Source organism: Narcine bancroftii, chromosome 6 (assembly GCF_036971445.1).
Source record: "Narcine bancroftii isolate sNarBan1 chromosome 6, sNarBan1.hap1, whole genome shotgun sequence".
Taxonomy (NCBI): Eukaryota; Metazoa; Chordata; class Chondrichthyes; order Torpediniformes; family Narcinidae; genus Narcine; species Narcine bancroftii.
Window position 1 is genome coordinate 14387127 of NC_091474.1, and position 23413 is coordinate 14410539.

The window sequence follows — 23413 nt, forward strand, 5'->3', positions numbered from 1 at the left end:
AAGTGTGAGCAATAGAAGATCTAGAGTCAGGCATCAGTGCCCTGTGGGGGAAACTTTTCACTTTGGGGCTTCGAGCAAATGCAAAGTGAGAAATTGCAGTTCCTTAACGTTTTATGTTCCATCCTCTAATGGATTGAAAATCAAGGCTGGATGCGAGTAATTTCCTCCCATCTGCTCTGGCATGTGTTGGGTGCTCTCAACCTGAAAGTCTCCATGCTTTTTACCAGAACATTACCTTGTTATTGACATTAGTTCTTGAGTGAATGCTCCCAAGTGACTAGTGGTTATTATATCTCAGACAGATTTTTTAAAAATCATGGGTGATAGAGTTCCTTTTCTCTTTGGCTGTTGCTTTGAATATAACAAAGCAGTCAAGTTGCTCCCTGGACCCTTCTCTTGTGAAAAGAGTTTAGGGAACTCTCATTGCATATTTGTTCAGTTGGGTCTTGCAAATCTGGGAACAGTCACCTGTTTAACTGTAAACTAGTACAGACTTTGGGAATGAACAAAGGAGTTAAACTGAAAATAGAAAATAATAGTTCCAATGGAGTTTTTTGTGAAGTCACTGGTCAATGGATTGTAGATGTTTGGCTAGACTTTCAGAACATAATCTGGCCTGTTATTGTTACAGACAATGCAAAAAATTGATTACAGGATGTTCAAATTTTCCTTCAGTAAAACTTTTAAATTTTGCCATATGATTATTCTCGCCATTTTGCTTTAGTGTGTGGTGCAGAGTGTAAAAGGAATTGGTTTACTATATTCCCTGAGGAAATTCAGCCTCTGCTAAGGAGGAGTGGAGATGTGGATAGGATTTTTTTCAATGCCAGATGTAGTCTGACTCCACTTCTGTATTGGATCTTTGGCTGTCCTCTACATTACGGGCAGTTCTTGAGCTGGCCATAAGATTACAACCATTTTGAACCAAGCACTGAACGGGTCTCTGTCACTGAAGCCCACAACATCATTGATGTGCTGTTGGCGCTAATTACACTTATTTTATCTTCTCTGAGGCAGGAAAGATAAAAGCTATTCAAACTCAGCTGCGTTCACAGCTAGAGAACATATGCAAGACAGTTGCTTTTATATTCAGGACAATCAAGAGTATGCCAATTCTCAAATGTGAATTTGTATTGAGAATAAATATTGTGGGACAATGCAAGATTCCATTCAATTGTGTTAATGTTGAAGACCACCTGCAAAGACCGTTCTTACTGCTCTTACTACAGTTGAAGTCCAAAAATCCAGATGCCAGTATTCTGGACCACCCGCGAAACCGCAATTTTCAAAAGCGCTCAAACTTTTTAAAGTTAGAGAGCTTAAGTGTGCGTTCGCGCATGTGTAAGCACCACATATTTTCAGTGGCAACCATATATGGTATACTTATTTACAAATCCATAATAATGCATCCTAAAGTAGATAAATCTTGTGCTGGGAAGAGAAAGAAAATCACACTGAAATTATGTTAGAAACTTGAAATAACTAAGAAACTAGAACGTGATGTGAGCAATACTGTTTTATCGGAAACATATCACATCAGAAAGTCTACAATTTACAATATATTTTTTAAAAAGTTACTGCAGAAAGTCCATGGAAGCAATTATTAAATTTGGAGAACAGAACCATAGCTTTAGTCTTTAAAATGTCATGCATGTGCCCATGGCGCTGAATAATCTTCTCACAAGGACTTAACAAAGTCTTTACTTTCAAAGTCATGAAATAAAAATAACCAAAAGAAATGTTCCATCCACAGACGTTATTCCTCCCTAAATTTGAATTTTAAAAATGTTTCTTGAGAATCTGAAAAATCTGGACTGACCCAATCCCTGAGCCGTCTGGATTTTTGCTCTATACCAGGCGAACGAAGAGATTGTCAAAGTTGGGGTGCAACTAAACCATTCAAACCAATTAACAATAGAGCGCTTTGACCTTGATCTGACTGACTCTGAAGTGACCATAGAGCTTTGCCTGTCTGTCACACATAGAGTACTGTCTCCATCAGATTTGAGCCTCACCAGCAAGCCGAACATTTACTACTCATCCTTAGCCAGACTTCAGAAGATGGCAGTGCATTGTCATCTTTAACTTACGTCGAAGGTTAAAAAGTGAAGTCCAAACAGAAAGAGAGTTTCAGAACTTTGTTCCATCCTCATCACTAAATTGTTTATTTCAAGTCTTCATTTAGGTAATGAGTGGCTATCCTGGTAAAAAAAAAACCCTAATTGAACAGAATTGTAAAAATAGTGAAATATTCCGGGTGGAGAAAATTTATTTTGCCTTTACAATTAAAATCCCCGTTATCTGGAATTCAAGCAATCGGCAGTCTCAAGTAACTGGCAAAAAATATTTGTGAAAATAATAAGTAAAAAATATGAAATTTTAAAATGGCCACATCCTAACAGTCAGTTTGCCAATCCACACAGCACACTATCTCGAGAAACTGGCAAACTATCCCCATATGTGCTGGATACCAGGGGTTTTACTGTACTTCTTGTTTCTCCTTATGAATTTGAGAAATCATTCAGCCTATCAATTCTATCCCAATTCAGAGCAAGCCCATCAGTTTATTCCTCCATAATTTCACATGTCCATCAACTTCCCCCAATTCTCCTACCTCCCATTCCAAGTTTCAGCAACCAATTAATTTATCTACCTTGGATTGTACTTGTATAGATATTTATTTCAATTCCAGTGATCAATGATATCATATTGCCTATAATACACTTTGATGACATATTAAGTCCAATTTTTACATCCATTCTCATGATCATTTAGTTTTGAAGCTACCTTGCTTTGATGCTGATCGACGTTGAAAGATTTTGCATTGATTCGAACTGTAAGATGTGAATTAATTTAACAGGAATGTCTGCAGATGCTGTGATTGTAGTGCACGACACAAATTTGCTGGAGAAACTCAACAGGTCATGCAGCATCTATGGACGCCTACCTGCTTTTTGCCCAGACCTTGACGAAGGGCTTAGGCCTGAAACATTGGTTCTATCAATTTGCTTCCTATAGACCTGCTGAGTTTCTCCAGCATTTTTGTATACTGCAAAATATTAGTGAAGCTGGGTTCCAGCCAACCTCTCCCTGGACCTCCCCATTTAAAATATACCAACAGTGACAAAATCTAATTCAAGGTGCCAACTTGTTGAGATGAATGTGCAATTGATTAGAACCTTGTTTTTGGAAATTTAATATGAATTCTTATGGCATTTGAGTCTTCCTACTCCCTTTTCTCTGTGTTCTATTTCTATAACACAATGTAAAAACAAAGTCAAACTCTGTATTGTATGAAAATGAATTATACAAACATGCAGAGATGATTTTAGCATTTTCAACTTGTCATAAGAAATGTGCATCAAGTTGAAAAAAATCTGTCAAAATAGGAGAATGTACTTGTGTCATTAGCTTGTTCTCTAAAGGAGATGATTAATTCAAGAGAATACAGTTCAAACAAGGTATTTTTTAATTTGCACATGCTATTACTACAAACATCAAAATTGGGTGCTCAGCTGTAAGGATGACAAAACAAACACCTTTCATAATTTGGTGAAAATGTATTCTGTGAGGTCTTATTAAATGTGTTGCAAGGTGATCGCAGAAAACCAAATTTTTCAGAAATTATACTCAGGAGCAAAGACTATTTCCACCATTCAAATGTACTGATTATGTGTAAATTGAAATATTTTACTTTGCAAATTCAAAAAATATTTAAAGAAACTTTTAAAAAAGAGTTAATCAAAGGCCACTTCTTGAAAATCCACATTAACTTAAGTAGTAAATTGCAGGAATTAAGTTCAATCTGATCATGAAATAGGAATAATCCTTCTGCAACGTTATTTTTTGTTCACGTATTATCAATGCTGTTCCATTAAAAAAATTAAAATCAACTTTAGACATTCTATTATTGAGATTATATTTCAGAGAAGTGTTACGTAGTGAAATATTTTTGTCATTTTGAAGCTGTATGTGTTAATGAATTTTAAACAGCATCTGAGCTGCAGTTGCAAAGATTGCGAGTTTGAAATCTTTAAAAGTTAATTTAAATTATTCTTTTTAAACTGCATGAGCCAGCTTCCTTTGAATCACTGAAGTGCATAGCCCATCATGCCTCGAGATTGATGCCCAGTGGGTATGGAGGCACAATATTTAAGTTGTGCGCTCCATACCATGGCACCATGCATTCTGCACATTGACCTTAAGAGAATCAAATTTAAGAAACAGTAAAAATTGGGAATGATTTAATTGGCACCTATCTTTATGGAGGTAATGAATAGTGATTATGTGAATGAAAACTTGACAGCTATCAAGCATGGATGAATAATCAATGATCGCTTTTGAAAGTGAAGTGGGGTTGCACTTTGTTTTAGTTTTCTTTTGAATCTACATTGGCTTCAGCCATCTTTTACAAACATATTTACCTTGAGTGAAATATTTTGTAAATTACAAGACTGTTTTCGCATTTTGGATTGTTCAATACAACTTTATCTAATGAAAGCTCAGTACTATGTTTGCCCACTTGAATGTAATTTAAAAGTTGCCAGATTATAGTTTTAAAATGTCTTTGTGAAGAACATCCTGCATTGAAATATGTTCAACTATCTCCCAAAATGAGATTCCATATGCATTTTTTTTAATGTAGCCAGACAGTGCAGGATCAGGCAGGGGTACAGTGCTGCTGGATCTCACCAGAGCGCCACTCTGGCACCTCATGGGGCCACTCTGACACTGCACCAGGGCCTCTCCGGCACCTCATCACTCTGGGTGACCCCCTCCCCTCCCAACCCTGCTGAGAACTATTCTGGACATACACGGTACCTGTTTGTTCCATGACTGGTTGTCCTCTTTTCTTCTCCTACCGTTTGCTCTCAATGATACAACACCTAATACAACATGGTGGCCATCAAGGTCAGGTCACATTGTCCCTGCTTTTGGTGAGCTCTGGCACCTAAAAAAATTACCATTTCACACCTGGTAACAGACCCTTCTGGGCCATGAGCCCTATAAACCTCATACTATTTTGGATGGTGGGAGAAAAGCGGAGCATCCAGAGAAATGTAGTCCTGGGGAGAACATACAAACTCCTTCCAGACAACGCAGGATCCAAACCAGGTCATTAGTGTTGTACAGTATTGGCGTTACACTAACTGCCACTTATACTTTTAAATGTTTATGCTGCAATTAATCTGCGCTGAGTGAAAAAATTGTCGATACCAATCATCTGGGTAAATTCAATTAATTTGTACATTTATATATTTTATCTGATTGTTCAACATAAATAATGATATGATAATTGCAATGTTCAATGGTATTAGCATTGGGTATGATTTAAAGTGAAAACAATTTTGATTGAACTGATGCATAATGAATTATTTTAAAATATTTAATATTTGCAATCTTCTGCACCACCTACTATCATTTTTTTTCCCATTCTGCTTGAAAAGATCTTTTGACTATTTTCCGATCTAAGGATCCACAAACAAATATTCATTCGGCCAACCATTGTAAAACTATTCATCTTGCCTGAAGATACAAACAAACCCCTTGTGGTGGAATCTGGAACTGTGAGGACTGTTTCAGAACAAAAAAAAGAGAAGAATTTCTTCTCTGTAGAACTTGAAACTTTGGGATTGTCTTATCCTGAGAGCACTTGAGCATGAGTCATTGGACAATAAAAGAATCATGGATTAGAGGGATCAGACAAAAAAAAACTAGTTGAGGCCAATTATCAGATCAGCCTTGATCCCAATGAATGGAAGAGCAGGATTGTGTGGCACAATCCAGATCTTGTGTTCCAGAATACTCTCTATTCAATCAACATCCATTCTAGCCCGCATTTTTTTTAATCCATATAAAATACAACTCAAGTAATTTGCTATGCTATTATTTCCTGTGCTCCCTTTAAGTATGCCAACTAAGTTATCAGATCAAAATTGGTAGGGATAATATTTTAATTAAAATATCAAGTCCAATTTTATTGCCAGTGACATTCTGGACTGATCAGTGAGAGACATTTTAATGATGTATAGATTTTCATATGTGTCAGAATCTATAACCATGGGGATTATGAGTTAATATAATAAATTGACACAAGTCTGGCATTAATTTATCAGCTAATTTCTCCCCCATACAAAATTGATTCATCAGATTTTCCAGGTTCAATTTGGGGGAGTAACTGAAAGCAAATTTAGCTGAATAACTAAGTTCGGCTATGGAATTCCTCTGAATTCATGAGCATTGCTCACTCTTCTTCTTTGACATTAATGGGGAAAATATTCATTCCTGCCATATCTACAGTTTGTGAAGTAGGGTCGTTGAGAACTTTGGAAATTAAAAGTTGTTGACTTTACCTAAGCTGCCCGCCAATTCTGATTTTAGGAAGTCAATTGTACTTTGTGCCATAAATAATTGTGCACCAAAAAGTGAGTTCAACATCAATTGGCACATATTCCAGAGCCATTTTGGCGGGTGCTGTTATAGAGATGCTCACCAGAAGTGGACCTTACAGAGAACAGATGGTTATTAACAGAACAATGGTATTGAGAAAGATGTTTGCCTGCAGGCAAAGAAAACCGGTCAAGTGTCTAATAATTGTTTTTTTTAAATTATTTTTCAGGTTTTGAACCTTAACTGGTTGCTACTTCTATTGAAGAATACAACTGCATTTAGTTTGAACATTCATTTTCAGAATATGGCTATTGGCAGCAAGTTCACCAGTTGTTGCCCATTTCTATCTGCCTTTGAGAAGGTGGTAATTAGTCACCTTCCACTATGGGTGAGGTGCTCCCATGGTGTTGTTGGGCAAGGCTGCCGGATTTAGATGAAAGACCATCTGTACATTTTCAAGTCAGGACAGAGCATTAGCTGGCAGAGAAACTTGCAGGTGCTGGTCTTTCTCTCTGTCTAGAGTCCTTGTCCTTCTTAGTGGCAGAGGTTGTCCAAACACCCTGGGTATGTGTAACTGCAGTGCATTTTGCAGAAGGAGCATACAGTCAAGTTTATTGTACAAACAGCATTCTCCAGTCCTCGGTGCAAAACATACAGACACACAACCAGACATGACACACATACCGACAAATAACTCTTATGCAGGACAAGTATTTTATCTATAAAAATGAATAAATATTGTTTTGTACAAATGAGTGTTTTAGATGGTTAGTGTGGTCATTCAGCATCCTCACTGCCCTTGGGAAGAAGCTGTGCCTCAGCCTGGTGGTGTTGGCGCTGATCCATTTATTCTCTTACATTACCACCAGCTTCCCCTTTTTCCACTCACCTGCTGGAAGGACACTTTATTGCAAACGTGTATGTGGGATGAAAACATGGGGAGCCATGGGGGAGGAATGTGCAAGTGGCAGAGACCGAACTCAAGGTCAGGATTGAAATCAGGTCCTTTGAGCCATGCAATGAATGTCGAAAACCTGCCTGGAAACTGGGGAGATCAGGTGACATCTGTGGAGAGAAACATAAAACGATTCAATGACACAATTTAATATCCTTTCATCACAACTTGATGAAAGCTCGCTGGTCTAAAACGTTACTGCTATTTCTCTCAACATGGATGCTGTCCAACCTGCTGAGCCCTAACGTTTTCTGTTTTTATTCGTCTATCCATCTTGTGGGGATAAAAGAAAAATCAAGATTTCCGGAGCTTGAAGCAATTCAAGAGGAAGCCTGGAAATGACCTTGTCACTAATGAAAGAATTCACCTTGGGAACAAAATCCATTTTGGGACAAGAGGTAATCTATTTTTTGAAGATCACAGTAGTTGTCCAATTACAGTGAGTCTCAGAATGAAAATCTATGAATAGACTGCAAATCCTGCCAACCTCACAGTGGTCTTTAACCAATCAAAAAAGAATTGAGGAAAATCTATTTGATGATTTCCCTAGTTGCTATGACAACAATTATTTCCATGTGGTATCCGCTTCAGGGAAAACGTTTTAAAATATAAATACATTTCAAGATACTGCAGTCATTGGAAATTTGAAAGAAAATTGTGAAACACATGATTGATTCTCTCCACAGTAATAAACAGACAAATTAATAGTGTCTGACTCATCCTTACTTTGGAACACTTCAGACAAAATTTCATAATAGCAGAAACACTTTTATGTATATTTCATCCCATTCATTTCATAAAGTTATGAGGGACTTCACCTTTTGACATATGCAATATGCTTCCCAATCAATTGGAAGAAATTTGCATTGCAAAGCAACCTTGCTGGCCTAATGCTTGCGTCATTTATTGTTGGGGGCTGTTGAAATGGACGATACATTTACATCCCCTTTTAGGTGTGGAAATTACTTCACTTTTCAATAAAGGCTTAATTACTTGAAGTTGCACTTAAGTGTCTAGATTAGTGCAGGACGATCATTCTATGATGCAGAATGAGAACCTCGTGGTAAACTGTTTAATCAGGTCAGCACTGGATATTGGCATCCGAAGTAAGGCAGGTGTAAATTTATCAGCTCCCTTCAGCAAATGTCAACTGTGCAGATTTTTAAAGATGCTCATTTGACATTTTCAAAGATTTAGAAGGAAAACTCAAATTGCTCAAAGTACTACAATGGGCAGGCATCCTGTGTGGAGAGTGGAACACATTCAACATTCAGGATCTATGACCTCTCAAGCTGAAATGTGAACACTGTTTCTTTCTCCACAGACCCTACAAACTGCTGTGTATTTCTGACATTTTCTGGGTCATTTTAATTTCAGATTTCCAGAATTTGCTTTTTAAAATATTAATAACCTGGAAAGCATAGACCTGAAATATAAAATATATATTATGATGTAACAGTATTATTTATGGCCAACATATGTTTTGTGCTATTTTCAACTATTTTTCTCCCACACAGCAGGAAGTTATAAAACTGTTGAACAGATTTCGATTTGTGTCATGTCAACTTAGTATATGTTTTAATTGCCCACTGAAGGAATCAAAATCTTCAGGAAATTGAGGAACTGGAAATGGAAATTTCTCCTATATTCAGAAAATGATTTGAGAATCTTAGCAGGTCGATTCCATCTGTGAGAGAAACTCTAGGTATTTATAAGATGATCAAAACTATTTTGAGAAACCATATAATTTAGCAGTCTTTTCCAACCTACTCTTCACAATACCTTCCAGATGGCTAAAACAACAGCAATTAAACCTTGGTCTGCAATTACTTACATAAATGAAAACCTGAAAAATTATGGGGAATTAAATTCATGTTCAGTGTCTCCAGGAATTTAAGAGGAGATCATTTTACCATTTGGGTTGATAGCAAACCGGATGCACAGAAGATTGCACTGCTACTTACCGTGATAGGCGGGACCTCAAACATTTGAGGATTTCAGTACATTTGTGTTTGTCAAGGCAGATGACCAGGGCAAGTTTACTGAGATGTTCGATGGACACTACTCACCAAAGAAATTGAAGCATTTGAGAGGCATGTGTTTTGCTTGTGCACGCTGCTGCAGGCAGAGAGCTTTGATACTTTTTTAACTGACTTGAAATTGAAAGCAAGGACATGCAGTTGGGGATCGCTGCTAGATTCAATGATCCTCGATCAAATTGTTTTCAGAATCATTGGCGAGAAAGTGAGTTTCTGCGAGAGATGGAGCTTAGCTGGAGCTGTGAAGATATGCCACACAAGGGAATTAGCTCTGCAACACACAAGAAAGTTTGATGAGAGTGCAAGGGCCGGTGAAAACGAAGGCACAGTCATAGATACAATAAACAGAGAATGAGACATCGGAAACAACAAAAGGACAGAGAGACATTCAATTGTAAACGATGTGGCACTTAACATGCGCAAGAAAATATCCAGCCTATGGAAAAGTCCGTAATAATTGCAAAGGTCAGAATCACTATGCAGAACAATGCTTTTCCAAAGGGAAATGAAATTGAAGTGAAAGTTTGCACACTATAGAAGAAACTGCCCAGATAAATTCTTTGTGGGCATGGAGGCACAGGAAGGTTTCAAACCAACAGGCACTGAACAGCCAAGCATAAACAGAGTTGAGCAAGAGAAGTGGACGGTGCAAATGGAGCCGATATTCCTTTCAAGCTGGACACAGGGGTGAAGGCCAATTTGATCTGTGAGCACGACATCAGGCAATGAAGTTAAACCCACACATCCATCCAAATTCAGCTCAAGGCCTACAATGGACAGCACATTGACACAAGGTGAAAATTAAAGGAAAAGATCACTACATCATGTTTGTAGTAGTCCTAGATAGACATGCCTCACTGCTTGGAAAAATCACACAAAGCAGCCAAAGGAACCCATGATCATAACTGCCTTACCAGAGGGGTCATGGCAAAAAGTTGTGACTGATCTATTCCACCTGCTGGTTATTAACTATCTATCAAACTATCCTGAGATGGTGCTGCTTCCCAATATGTCTGTTGCCTGTATGATCAGATACATGAAGTCAATCTTTGCAAGACATGGAATTCCTCAAATCATCTACAGTGACAATGGACCATGCTATAGTTGGAAAGAATTCCAGAACTTTGCTGAAGATTATGATTTTTGATATGTTAGTTCAAGTCCTCTGCATCCCCACTCAAACAGTAAAGTAGAGAAAGGAGTTCACCTAGTTAAAAACTGCTCAAGAAAGCACAAGACAGTGGCTCAGACCTGGTCTCGTTTTGTTGAGATACAGAGCTACACCACCTGAACATGACATGTCACCCGCTGAACTTCTGATGGGATCACAGTTCCCTACTCTGCAAATCCAAACAAGAACAGAGATGTCAAATAGAAACTAAAGCATCTAAAAAGGAGACAAAAAGCAAACTATTACAAGTTAGCAAGAAGCTTAGGGTCACTCACAACATAATGCAGTGAGACTCAGAAATTTCAATACCTGGGACATAAAGGCCACTGTTCTGGAGGAAGTAAATCCAAGATCCTACACTGTCAGAGCAGAGGATTGTCAAATACTGAGGAGGAATTGAAAGAGCCTGCTGAAAATGCAAGTGATGCTGTAAGAACAGACCAATGCAGAAGATCCAGCTTGCACACTAACAGGAGGAAACACCACCAGAGCAAGACATAGTGGACCAGCAGAGCTGACACATGCACCTCTGTTGAGAAGATCCACACATGTTATCAAAGCACCCGACAGGCTGAATCTCTGAAAGAAAAAGAACTGCACACTTGAAAACTTTGTGCTTTGATGCTTTTGTTTATGTTTGTGTTATGTTATTTGTTTGGACATCTTAAGAAAAGGGTATGTGGTGAGTGGGAGTTGATGATCCTACTAGAGGGTGTCAGAGATGCCTCAGGTTAGATGCACAAAATGGATGTGTCCCACAACATTGTGAGTTAATGATAAATATAAGTAATAAAAAGAGCCCTAGTTTCTTTATTACGATAGAAAAAAATATCACACCTTTTACCTTTTCATTCAGATGCCTGATGACATTTTTTCATACCTTGATGATGGACCCAAGCCCGAAATGTCAGTTATGTGTTTGTTTTATCTTTGCCACACAAAGGGCACTGTTTGACCTGCTGAGTTTCTCCAGCTCTGTGTTTTAAATTCAACCATGATGTCTGAGGACTTTTGTGCTTTACTCCTTATCCGTTAAGTATGTGGGTTGGGAGGTTAAATATTCTCAAGTGGTTCCAGAAGCTGCTTCCAACTTGCCATCTTGTACTTTTAACCCCAGGGTGCTCAAATTATATTTGGTGAGTTTGGTGCAAATGTCAATAGCTTGTAAGATGATAATAATCAAGGGATTTGAATTAAACAAATATATAGATAGACCTCCTGAGCTTCCTGAAACTTGGCAATGAAATCTCAAAGAGACATGTGGGCTTTGGGGTGAATTGAACCTTCAAAAAGAATCAATTGCTTCAGGAAGGATCGAGATTGGTGGGAAATAACAGGCAAATTTTCAAAAAACACATACATTGTTTTTGCCTCATTTTGAAGACAATTGTCAGATCTACTCCAGTCTTTTATTATTGAATTCAATGCATTTTCAAGATTCTAGATTGTTTTATTATCAGCTAATAAAACAGAAAATGTAATATTATACAACCCCATAAGCCAGTCTCAAGCCAATCTCCAGCATTCCACAGCCTGGAGAGAATCCCTTGACTGCAGACAACAGCCTATGTGGGTTCCTCTCCTTGAGTCACCATCAGCTCATCGCCTGTGCATTTCTCCCTCTTTTTCTGGTATTTCTTCAGTACAGTCACTTTAATGCCAAAGTATTTGTTTCTGCATTCAATTATCACTCCGACGCTGAAATAAAATTTGCAACGAATGGCATTTGCTGGATATATCAATCTTGCAGATTAATCAAACTCCCTTCAAAACTAAAACCAAACAAATGAGAGATCAGCAGTCCTGAATCAATATTTTTCAAACTGCTAATGGGCATGTGTGAGGCAAGACCTGTTTAAACAGTTGGAGCCGCTAAGTCCATTCTTGAAATTATTTTATGGATTGGATTTATGTGCTTCAGGTTTGACCCCATGAAAAGTATAATTAATTTTACAGAAAGTAAATTATTCATCCAAAATGGATAACATAAATCATTTTATGAATGGAAAGAAATAAATGATTTTCTTTCGATCTTGAGGGAAATTAGAATGGAGTAAATGGCAGTTCCTCAATCCAAAATATTCATAATGTGAAAGTATTTGAACATTGAAAGTTGGGATTTTCAGTCCAAGGATTTTTTGACCAAAAAAGGAACAGTATTGTCCCTATTGCTGAACGTTTAATGAAGAATCACCAGGTCCCTCAATGTACTCTAAGCTCAACCAAACTTCCAGAATTCATCAACGGAGTAAACAATTTTGCATTATCAACTATTCCAGTCTTGTATTTCTGGGATTTAGTTATTTCTCTCTCCTTTTCTGGCATTTCAAATTACATTTTTTTTTCTCTCTTACTTGTGTCTCTCCCAGACATACTTTTGGATATTCCCTCGCCGTTATTGCCTCCCTCACCCAGCAGCATCAGCTCCATCCCTCATGTTATTCCATCGGTATTTCCTTCTGTTCTCTTCGTCCCACTCGCCTTTCTCTGCAGTTTAAAACATGGTTTATTTCTGATTTTGTTCTCCTTATTCTGATGGAAGGACACGGACCTGGAACATTAACTCTGCTTATCCCTTCACAGATGCTGCCTGACTTGTGGACCATTTTCAGCTCTTTCTTCCTTTATTCCAGATTCTCCCTTGAGCATTTGAGGTTTGTCTTTTTCAGTGAAACCCAAAATCTGTTTCTGCAAAACAATTCATCAAACAACTGATTTCCACAGAAAAGATCATAATAGAAGTGAATTCCACTCTAAAACACTAAATTTTCATTGTGTATAGCTTTGGGCTTTACTTTCAAAGCTGATTATGGATGATGCAAGTATAATGTAGAAGATAAATAACTTCATTATTATAACTATATCTTCATTATTACAATCAGCAGGAGGTGATGTTCCATTTGGCCCTCACCTTTTATTATTTGCAATCCTGAACAACTGCCAGACAGATACTGATTTAATTCATTGGTTTCCAACGTGGAATTAATTCATTTTGGATCAAAATGTAAAACCTACCTTGCTTCAGTCAAACTCTCCTTGTTTCTCTTTCAATTTCAAAAATCCAGATATCCTGACACTATCAACTTGCAAAGGTTCAAAATTGAGAGTGGTTTAACATTAACAGAAATTAAAGGTAGTTGGGTTTAAATGGAAGACTAAAGAGACCCTTGGTTTTCACCCAACCAATAACTTAGGTGCCAAATTAGAGTAAAAATCTGAGATAAATAAATAAAATTCTCTTTGATGAGAGATATTCTTGGGTTGGGTCCCTCTGCATGTGACTCCCTAAGGCTGAGTTGTTAATAGAACCTTGCTTCCCAAATTGAGAGTAAGAATGGCTAGTGCGATCACTCATCCACAGCAAATCTGGTGAGTTCAGGGATCACGGGCAGTAGCTCTGTCATGCGCTGGGTCCGGCATCGTCAATGGTTTGGTGCTTACTATTTCAATGTAGTCGTTATTCCCAGACCTGAATCAGCCTTTCAATTCTGCACAACTGGACTTTGCATTAATCAGATATCTGATGCTGTATCAAATAATCTCAATTAAAAATTGAAAATGGTGCAAGTGCCCTCAGGTCAGGCTAACTCCACGAGAGCTAGGGTGGAGGTTTATTGGAGTGAGAGGGTGGAAAGGGAAAGGAAAAATAATATGTTAGATTGCAGAATAGAAGAGGTTGGCGCTTTCACAGATTTTTAAAAGATTTGGCAAAAACTCTAAATAACATAATATGATTATGGAATGTTGGCCTTCATAAATCGGAGTATTGAATTCAAGAGTAGGGAGGTTATGATGAAATTGTACAAGGGATTGGTGAGGCCAAATTTGGAGTACTGTGTACAGTTTTGGTCACCAAATTATAGGAAAGATATAAACAAAATAGAGAGAGTGCAGAGAAAGTTCACGAGAATGTTGACAGGATTTCAGGGTCTGAGTTACAGGGAAAGGTTATGCAGAGTGGGGCTTTTTTCTCTGGAGTGTAGATGATTGAGAGGGGACTTGATAGAGGTGTTTAAGATTTTAAAAGGGACAGACAGAGTAAATGTGGATAGGCTTTTTCAATTAAGAAAGGGGGAGATTCAAACTAGAGGACATGATTTAAGATTGAAGGGGGAAAATTATAAGGAGAACATGAGGGGAAATTTCTTTACGCAGAGGGTGGTGGGGATGTGGAATGAGCTTCCGGCAGACGTGGTCGAGGCGGGATCATTGGTTACATTTAAGGAAAGACTGGATTGTTACATGGATAGGAGGAGACTAGAGGGGTATGGACCGGGTGCTGGTCAGTGGGACTAGGAGGGTGGGGATTTGCTACGGCATGGACTAGTAGGGCCAAACTGGCCTGTTCTGTGCTGTAAGTGGTTATATGGTTATATGGTTCTATTGTTTTAAAGGCTGTTTGGTTATAAATTGAAATTATTGAAGCCTGTGCTGAATCTCGAATGTTGAACCACAAGCAATTTTCGAAGCAAGCATTCACCTTTATTAAGTCTTGCATCAGTGTGAGTATAGGACAAAGAATTAAAATAATGTGCCCATAAATTTAGGATGACCACCCCCTTTTGAGAAAGTTTTTAGAGTTTCACGTAATTGTTTCTGTGGATTGACTCAAATATTAACCACTGGAAGATACCCTGAAGCTCAGTGCGTATTCCTTGAAATCATTTGGATTGCATTTTTTGAGTTTGGGAATGAGCATGTACAGAATTGATGTATAAGCCTGGCAAAACTTCTGCACCACATGTTTTCAGATGACTGGATTACAAATGATATATTTTTTGCAGTAATCCAAAAGAATGCATTAAATTCAACGACAATCTCATGTAGTGCTCATTGTTTTCAATGAGATTTGAAGTACAAGATGTGTTAAGAATATAAATGTCTCCTTTCTTTCAGTGGAGTAAATGCAATGTATTGAAAGTTGTTAGTATTTACGGTGAATCACGTGAAATGGGAATACTTTGTGCAAAGGTCATTATTGAGAAAACAATCAAGAAAATATACAATGGAAATTCCTTCAAGCCTGCAAAAATTTGTATGAAGAAAGAGGAAAAGCATCTAAAGAAGTGCCTCATATCTAATGAGGCTTTGTAATCTATAAAGTGCTTTGCCTCCATCATGTTTCAGTCTGGAGTCTACACCAGGCTATTTTAACCTAGGCAGTCTTTCAGCTGGACAAGTCTCACCCATCACTGGCACATCAACCCTTTAGGCCTCTTGGGATCTGAAAAGATTTTTAAAGAACACAGGTTAGAGAGGACACTTGCAGAACTTGTGTTTTCATTCTTCTCTGTTGTTAATTCAGTTTGTCAACGTTTTCATTTTCCATTAACAGGCTGAGTTTAAAAGACACATTTTTCCAGAAATAGTAGAAACCCCTTTTGGGCCAATGCAATTTGAAGTTCTCCGGGCTGTGGAAGAATGTTTTGATGGATCACTGGCAACCTATTATTGGCATCCATCACTTACTGAATTAGTGGCAGGTGTCCATGGTTTACCCAATTAGAATGTAATACCATTTCTATTAAATTATTAAATTGAACAGATAGAATTAAAAAATGTATTCATGGCATGGAAAACTGAAATACTTAGCTGAACTATGCAGCGGTAACCAATCGCTTTTTCTTCAAGTTATTTAACAGACAATCTTGACTGTTAGGTATTCAAAGCACATAGCAAGGAGAAACGTTAATGCAGGACATAGTTAGAGTTTACTGACTGCAGGATAATTTTTAAGATACTGACGTGCAAAAAAATGTCATCGCTGATTTCCTTAAAAGAGCAGCAAATCAAGATATATTCAGCATGTTCTTCTTTTTTTAAAAATTTTTTTATTTTTCACACCATAAATCACATTAGCCATGATATACACTTTTTCTTTTTCACACATTCTTGATGTGATGAGATTGATTTCTGTCAATATTAGGGTTAAGAGAAAAGCATGGGGTCTAAATCTATAAGTGCATCCTGTTGATGCTGACCCATGATACTGGAGCTTTCCTATGAAGGGAAAAGTGTAGAATCAGAACAGAAAGAAACCATTCATCCATTTGAGTCCAAGCTGACTCCCTGTAAAGCAATCCAGTCACAGCCATTTCCCCCAGTGGTTTAAGACACACAGGAGACTGCGGATGCTGGAATCTGAAGTTAATCTCACTCTGCTGGAGGAACAATTGGTCCAAAGGTGTAAGTGGGTGGAAAAGAGTGGCCTACGGATGGAGCTAAAGCCCTTTATTGAAACTGGGAAAATGGAGTAGGGAAGCCAGTGCTGAGAGGACAGGGTGGGAGAAGTGGAACAGGAGCCCCGTGTAGGAATAGTGAAGCAGGTAGAGGTGAAACGTGATGGGCAGAGGCAGTAGATTGGCAGATGTGCAACAAAGGGAAGCATGCAAGTTTCCTTTCTTTGTGACAGTCCAATTGCCTTTCAAAATCATGAATTGTCTATTCCATTCCCCTCACAGGCCTTTGTCAACAGAATATCTAGTCCAGTCAGAGAGAGGAGGAGGTTAAGACAGTAGGTCCCACCTCCCACATCCCATGTCCAGTTTCATCCACTTACTTTCTAATATCCAATTATATTGGATGATGCAATGGTTGATGCATGGTTGGTAGTAAATTCCAACCAGTTGGCGGGCAGTTTAAAATTCTGCAGATAGCATATTGTCCAATGCTTGTAGCTTTGCTCTCAATTTTGTACTTTTAATAATACTTTTTGCCAGTGAATTTGCATTGATATTAGAAGGTCAAGTCAACGTCTTCTATGGAAGACACTGTAATGCTCTTTTTTTTCAACATGACACTAATATATGTCCCAATTTATCATCATGGTAGTCAATGGTATATAAAGAAGTATGAACATGAAGTCCAGACTGTGTGAGTTCAAATCTTTGCATGCTAATTTGAGAAATCTTTTTTTTTTACATATGAATACAAATGTTCCTGGTTGCCAAATGTGATTGGTCCTTCATGAACCCGAAGAAGATTGAATGTCTGTGTCAATTTCAGTCGGTTCAGCGGGAAGAGGCCTGAATCTGCTGGGAAATTAGTTGAGAGACTTACATCAGGAAACTCCATAGAATAAAGATGGTTGTAATATATCAGTAAACTGAGGAATTGCAAAAAATATGAGCATAAGTTGGCCATTATCCTCAATCCAAGCACAAACTAGTTGCAAATAACTTGGGTGAGTTGAGGGCTTAAGTGACCAGAAATTATTCTGTTCTTCCTGATGAATGAAGTTAACTGATCCATGGAGAATAGCATGTGGCAAATCAGAAACATCACATGTATTGTCTCTTATGAGAAAATAATAAAGGCTTGTGTGCACTGCCTCAATTTCTTCTACAAGCTCTGCCACACAGATTGGCAACAACCCTTTAAATCATCCTTTATTTCTTGTATTTTGATTAAAATGGAAGAATTTATTGGAAAAATTCCACTCTCTAATAGAAGAGTGTAAATCATCAGTTAAAAAAGTACAGATAGACCATGGAGAGTCAATACAAACTTTTCTTTTAAGGGAAGTTCACTCCTTTCTTGCTGAATTTTCAAAACAAGTCACCAGAAAGGTCAATGAGGGTAGTGCAATCTGCAGAGGTTTAAAGTAGGTATTTGGCCATGCCTCTCATGGACTAATCAGTAAAGGCTTATGGAATTCAAGGAAACTGTCCATTTTGATCCAAAATTGCCTCTCTCAATGGAAACGTATGGTGATGTTCAATGGATACATTGCAGTGGAGTTCCCCAAATCCTGGGGCTGTGTACCTTAAGGATAACTATAAAGAGATTTGTGGATAGTTAAAAAATTGGTTGTATCATTTAATAGGAAATTTGTCAGCCACAAGACAAGAGGCAAATAGGATTCAGCATCAGAAGTTTTTTTGTGGAAAGTTAATGGGGCAAAGGAATACCAATCATCGGAGGACTTTGGAGTGCATCTCTGTAGATAATTGAAGAGAGTGGGTCGTGCAGATCAGCTGGCTTATATCCCGTGGGATGGATTCCAAACATTCAATGATTTGTGTTACCAGTTATTTAGAAGATCTGTAACCATTACACTTCAAACCGTATTTGGAATGCTTAGTTGTCTTGAGTTTTACAATAGTTGTTTATCCAAAATGGAATTTACTTAGGTTTTTTTTCTTTTAATCTTGACTTATTCTCTCATCTGTTCTTTCAAAGTCATATATACAGCTCCGCTTTAATCCCTTTCCCCATGGTATGAGATATCACACAATTGTCTTCTCAATTTTAAATCTCATTTGTGCAAATTTACAAAGTGAGTTAGTAAGAGTTTGACTCAATTTATCAGAATTTATTTGTTAAAAGATGTTATACGTTGAAAATACTCCAAATTCTTCAGAATGTCAGTATTTAACTTTTGATACCAAGAGATGTTTCTTTGGGTGCACACATTCAATGCAACTTTTGATTGATATTAGGGTGAAGATTAAAATTGAATCAGCAAGATCAAATTTAAGTTCAAATTTATTGTCAGAGTACATACATGACATCACATACCACTGTTATGTACCCAAAGGACCCCAAAACCAAGCAGCAATAGATACTCACCAAGACAAATGGTTACTTTAACAAAAGTTGCTTTTAATTATCTTTAAACATGAAAATAGAAACAAGCTTTAACATCTATTATTTACTTACTTAACCTAACCTAACCCCTTTCCAATTCTAAGCGCACGTGTGTGTACTGTATGTGTAAATTTAGAAAAGTTCTTTGGTTCACAGTCCAATCTCACTTCCCATACCTCCAAGTTCCCTGGTTGCAGGTCATTCTTATACTGTGCACAGAATTTAACATGTATAAAGTTCACCAGGCTTTGGTGCTCAAAAAGTTAATGGTTACTGCTCAGGAAGGTTCTTGTTGGTTTTCAGAGAGTGATATGTGTTGTTCCAGGACATCCATCACTGAGGTACTTCCATCAGTCACCTCAGTGTCTCACTGATAAAACTTACTCCATCAGGATTCTCCAGATGATAACCTCTTCCTTAAAGGTCACCACAGAGTTCCTTTTTGTTTAACTTATTCCAAGTCCTCTCCTCTTGCATGAACTAGAAGGGCTGACTAGGCCATCATCCACACTGGAGCTTCTTGCCAGCCTTTCCTATTTCAGCTGTCTGACACTGCTCTCTCTCTCTCTCTCTCTCTCTCTCTCTCTCTCTCTCTCTCTCACACACACACACACACACACACCACACACACACACACACACACACACACACACACACACTCTGAGTCTGAGACAGCCTGTTGGACTCTCTCTGCTTGCTTGCAAAACCACATGACCCTCTTACAACAGCAAGTCTTCTATAGACAATAGGGCACCAGCCTGCTCTTTCATTTGTTGTTTTTGGGTAAACAAGAACCCATCAGTGACGTCTCTGAGCTCTCTTCAAAGCTCTTGCAAAAAGGTGTGAGAAGCCACTATGTCTCCAGTATTTCAAATAAGATCTGTTTTAAAGTGTTTGCATGTGACCTACTCCAACAAATCTTTCCCAACTTATCTCCCAAAAACATTTCTATGTACTCTGTCACACCACCCTGAGATTCTTTTGCCTGCAGGCCAGACAGAATTTCTACTTTTCAGTAACTGTAAACTATGGAAATGATTAGGCTTTTTCAATATGATTTTCAGTCTCTCAAATTCCCAAACAGATTTGATGCATCAAAGATCCTTTGACTCAGATTCAATTTTCAATCCAATTAATTCTTTGGCCCACCAATGTGTCCTCTATGATGGCTCAGTGTTCAGGATAAAATTGTTACCCAAATTTGAATCAAGTAGAAAATGCAAGAATGGACTAAAAATTAATTCAGCTCATGGCAAAAAAAAAAGGACAAAGATGGATGAAGGACAGATTGGCAAATGGAATGTATAGAAAAGGACTATCTAGTTTTGAACCTGACGACCCTAATTGTGCTGAACATTCTCCACATCCTTTCAAAAACCCTCAGTAGAGACTTACAACTACAACTGTAATCTTTCATGATACAAATTAGCTTTCTCTATTTCTATAATCAGTTTATGAATGTGGATTGGAACAATAAATCAAAGAGTTTCATGAACTAATTTCCTGTGCACTGTTGACAATCTTAGCTGATCAGTATTCATCCTTGTCTTTCTTTGTGCTCTCCCAGTACATTGTAATCTATTATAATGCCAAGAAGTTTGACACCATAGTGATGCCAATAAAATGCATTTTCATTATTTTCTTTTTTGTGACAATTTTTGAGCAAAAGATTGGGAAAATTCAATGTTTCTGAAATGATTTTTTTCTCTGAATTTGACACCCCAATTAGCTTTAATCACAAAAGATCGGTGCCTCATGTTAGGTATACCAAATGGGGTATTATTTTGATTTCATTAATCCATGAAAGCTTCTGGAGCAATATAGAGAAGATACTCCTGAGTGCCTCATTGAAGAAACAGCAGATGGCGAAGAATCCCTCTGTGGAAAGCCAGACATGTTGCATGTGTTGATTAATTTACTGTATGCTAATCTTGTAGCTCGAGATCATAAAGCATCATATCACTGAATGACTTAAAATTAAAATATTCATTTTTTTCTTGATCCCTTACAAATGGGAAGCGCATTTAATACTAATTTTAGTGCAGACTGCAGGAGGTTGGTGTTGCAATGTGTGCAATAAGTTCAGTTCATTAATAAAAATCCTGGCTGAGATTGATAGGGTAATACTCCACTCGAATATGTTTCATCTGTCCCACTTGAAATATGTTTAACAGCATCATCCTTGACCTTGACAGACAGAAGTGTATGTTGAAGTAAATCATGTCAAATCTTTAATTTCTAAAAACTATCTCCAGTGTTTCACTAAATATTCATTGTGAGGAACAACTGTTAATTCATCAGAATTGTCAGGCTTAATTACATCAGCTTTTTAATTCCCAATAGCTTGGTGATTTTCTAAATAGGTTCTTACCACGTCCAAGGAATTCTCACCTCCAGATGATATTAGAGTGTAAAGATCTAATTTTGAGCCAAAATTGGAAGACATGCAGGGATCCGATAAAACTCAGTCAATATGTTCTGTCATGGTTTCTACGAGTTTATCAGGAAAATTATGGTGGTAGGTTGGGAGATTTCTTTTTTTTTAAATTTTGAGATTACATCGTATTTCCAAAAGCTGATGGTAACTTATTGTGACAGAATATAGATACATTTTTGGGAGATAAATTGGGACAGGTTTGTTAGTGTAGGTCACATAACTTAAAACAGATCTTATTTAAAATACTGGAGATCTGCTCATGCTGGACATGTCGGGGCCTACAGTTTGTGCAAAAGCTTTGGAGAGTGCCCAAGAGACTTCACTAATGGATTGTTGCTTACTAAAAGGCAACAGATGAAAGAAGGTGTCAGAGCCACAAATTGTCCAGAGGGGAATTTGCTGTTCTAAGAGGGTCATGTTTTTGCCATCAGAGAGAGTACAACAGTTTTTCTCTCTGAGAGAGAGAAAGAGAGAGAGAGAGAGAGAGAGAGAGAGAGAGAGAGAGAGAGAGAGAGAGTCACACAGAGATCAGTAGTTCTACAGCTTTATAGTCAACAGCAGCAGCTGGGACTGGAACAGGACAAGCTGGCAAGCTTGTGGAAAACCCCATTTGGAAGGTGGGTTGTGAGTGCTTGGTTCAGCCTGGTCAAAGCCCTTGTGGTTCATGCAAGAGGAGAGGACTGGCTGTCTAATGTCTCTCTTGAAATAAGAGAAACAGAAAAGGAACTCTGTGGTGACCTGAAAGAAAGAGGTTACCATCTGGAGAACCTTGAGGGGGCAAGTTTCTTCGGCAAGACACTGAAGTGGCTGATTAAAAAAAGGAATCAGTTGTGGGTGTCCAGCACACAACGAATCTCTCTCTGAAAACTGACAAGAACTTTCCTGAGCGGTAACCATTTACTTTTCAAGCACTAAAGCCTGGTGAACTTCATAAATGTTAAATTCAGTGAACAGTATAAGAATTGCTTGCAACCAGTGAACTTGAAGGAAATAGAAGTGAGATTGGACTGTGAACCAAAGAACTTTTCTGAAGTTACACACACATTACAGACATGTGTGCTTAGAATCAGAAGGGGGTTGTGTTAGGTTAGTTAAGTTAAAGTGAGATTCTGTGTTCATGTTTAAAGATAATTAAAAGCAACTTTTGTTTAAGTAACCATTTGTCTTGGTGAATATCTATTGCTGCTGGGTTTTGGGGTTCTCTGGGCTTGAAACAAAACATCCACTTCACTTTGACTCAATTGCCATTGTTTGTGAATTGGAAGGTCACAAACCACAAACCTTGAGCATAGAAACTGAGTTAATGTATTACTGCAATCCAACATGAGTTGTGCATTGTCAAAAATGATACCTTTCAGATCAAATATTAGACTAACTGCCTGACATCTTTCAACAATGAGTTGTGAGGTTTCTGGGCTCCTAATCAACTTCATCATAAATGGGTGGAATGGTTATTAAATCTCTATTTGCCAGATCTCTACACAGAAAATAATTTTCATCTTGGATAACCATTCTTGTCCATCAGAAATAATCTTTGGCCATTGGATCCACATTTTTCTTTTTATTTATTATATTAAGTAACCTCGATTAGAGGGAGGGGGTAGATTAGATGTAGTTTTTTTCTCTTTTTTCATTTGCCTTTAACTCGGCAATGTATTCTCGACAGTTTCTTCTTTTTTTCTTTTTCTTACATGTGGACAAATGATTTGTTATATGCTTTCATTTTTAAAACCGTATGTAAGCTTATGTGTTAAATTCAATAAAAATATTTTAAAAAGAAAAGAAAGGAAATAAATTTTGAAAATTCTGATTGTCTGCTGGGTTAATGAGGT

At 37.7% G+C, this 23413-nt stretch overlaps 1 long non-coding RNA gene across 1 annotated transcript in view; it reads right to left on the reverse strand.

The window, feature by feature from the left end:
* Positions 1-12710: 12710 nt before the first annotated feature.
* Positions 12711-23413, reverse strand: part of LOC138737425 (uncharacterized) — a 67517-nt gene continuing 56814 nt past the window's right edge. The window contains exons 3-4 of the long non-coding RNA XR_011340903.1: positions 15742-15779; positions 12711-13243 (exon numbers count right to left, since the gene is read on the reverse strand). This is a non-coding gene — a long non-coding RNA (uncharacterized lncRNA). The remainder of the gene's footprint in view (positions 13244-15741; positions 15780-23413) is intronic.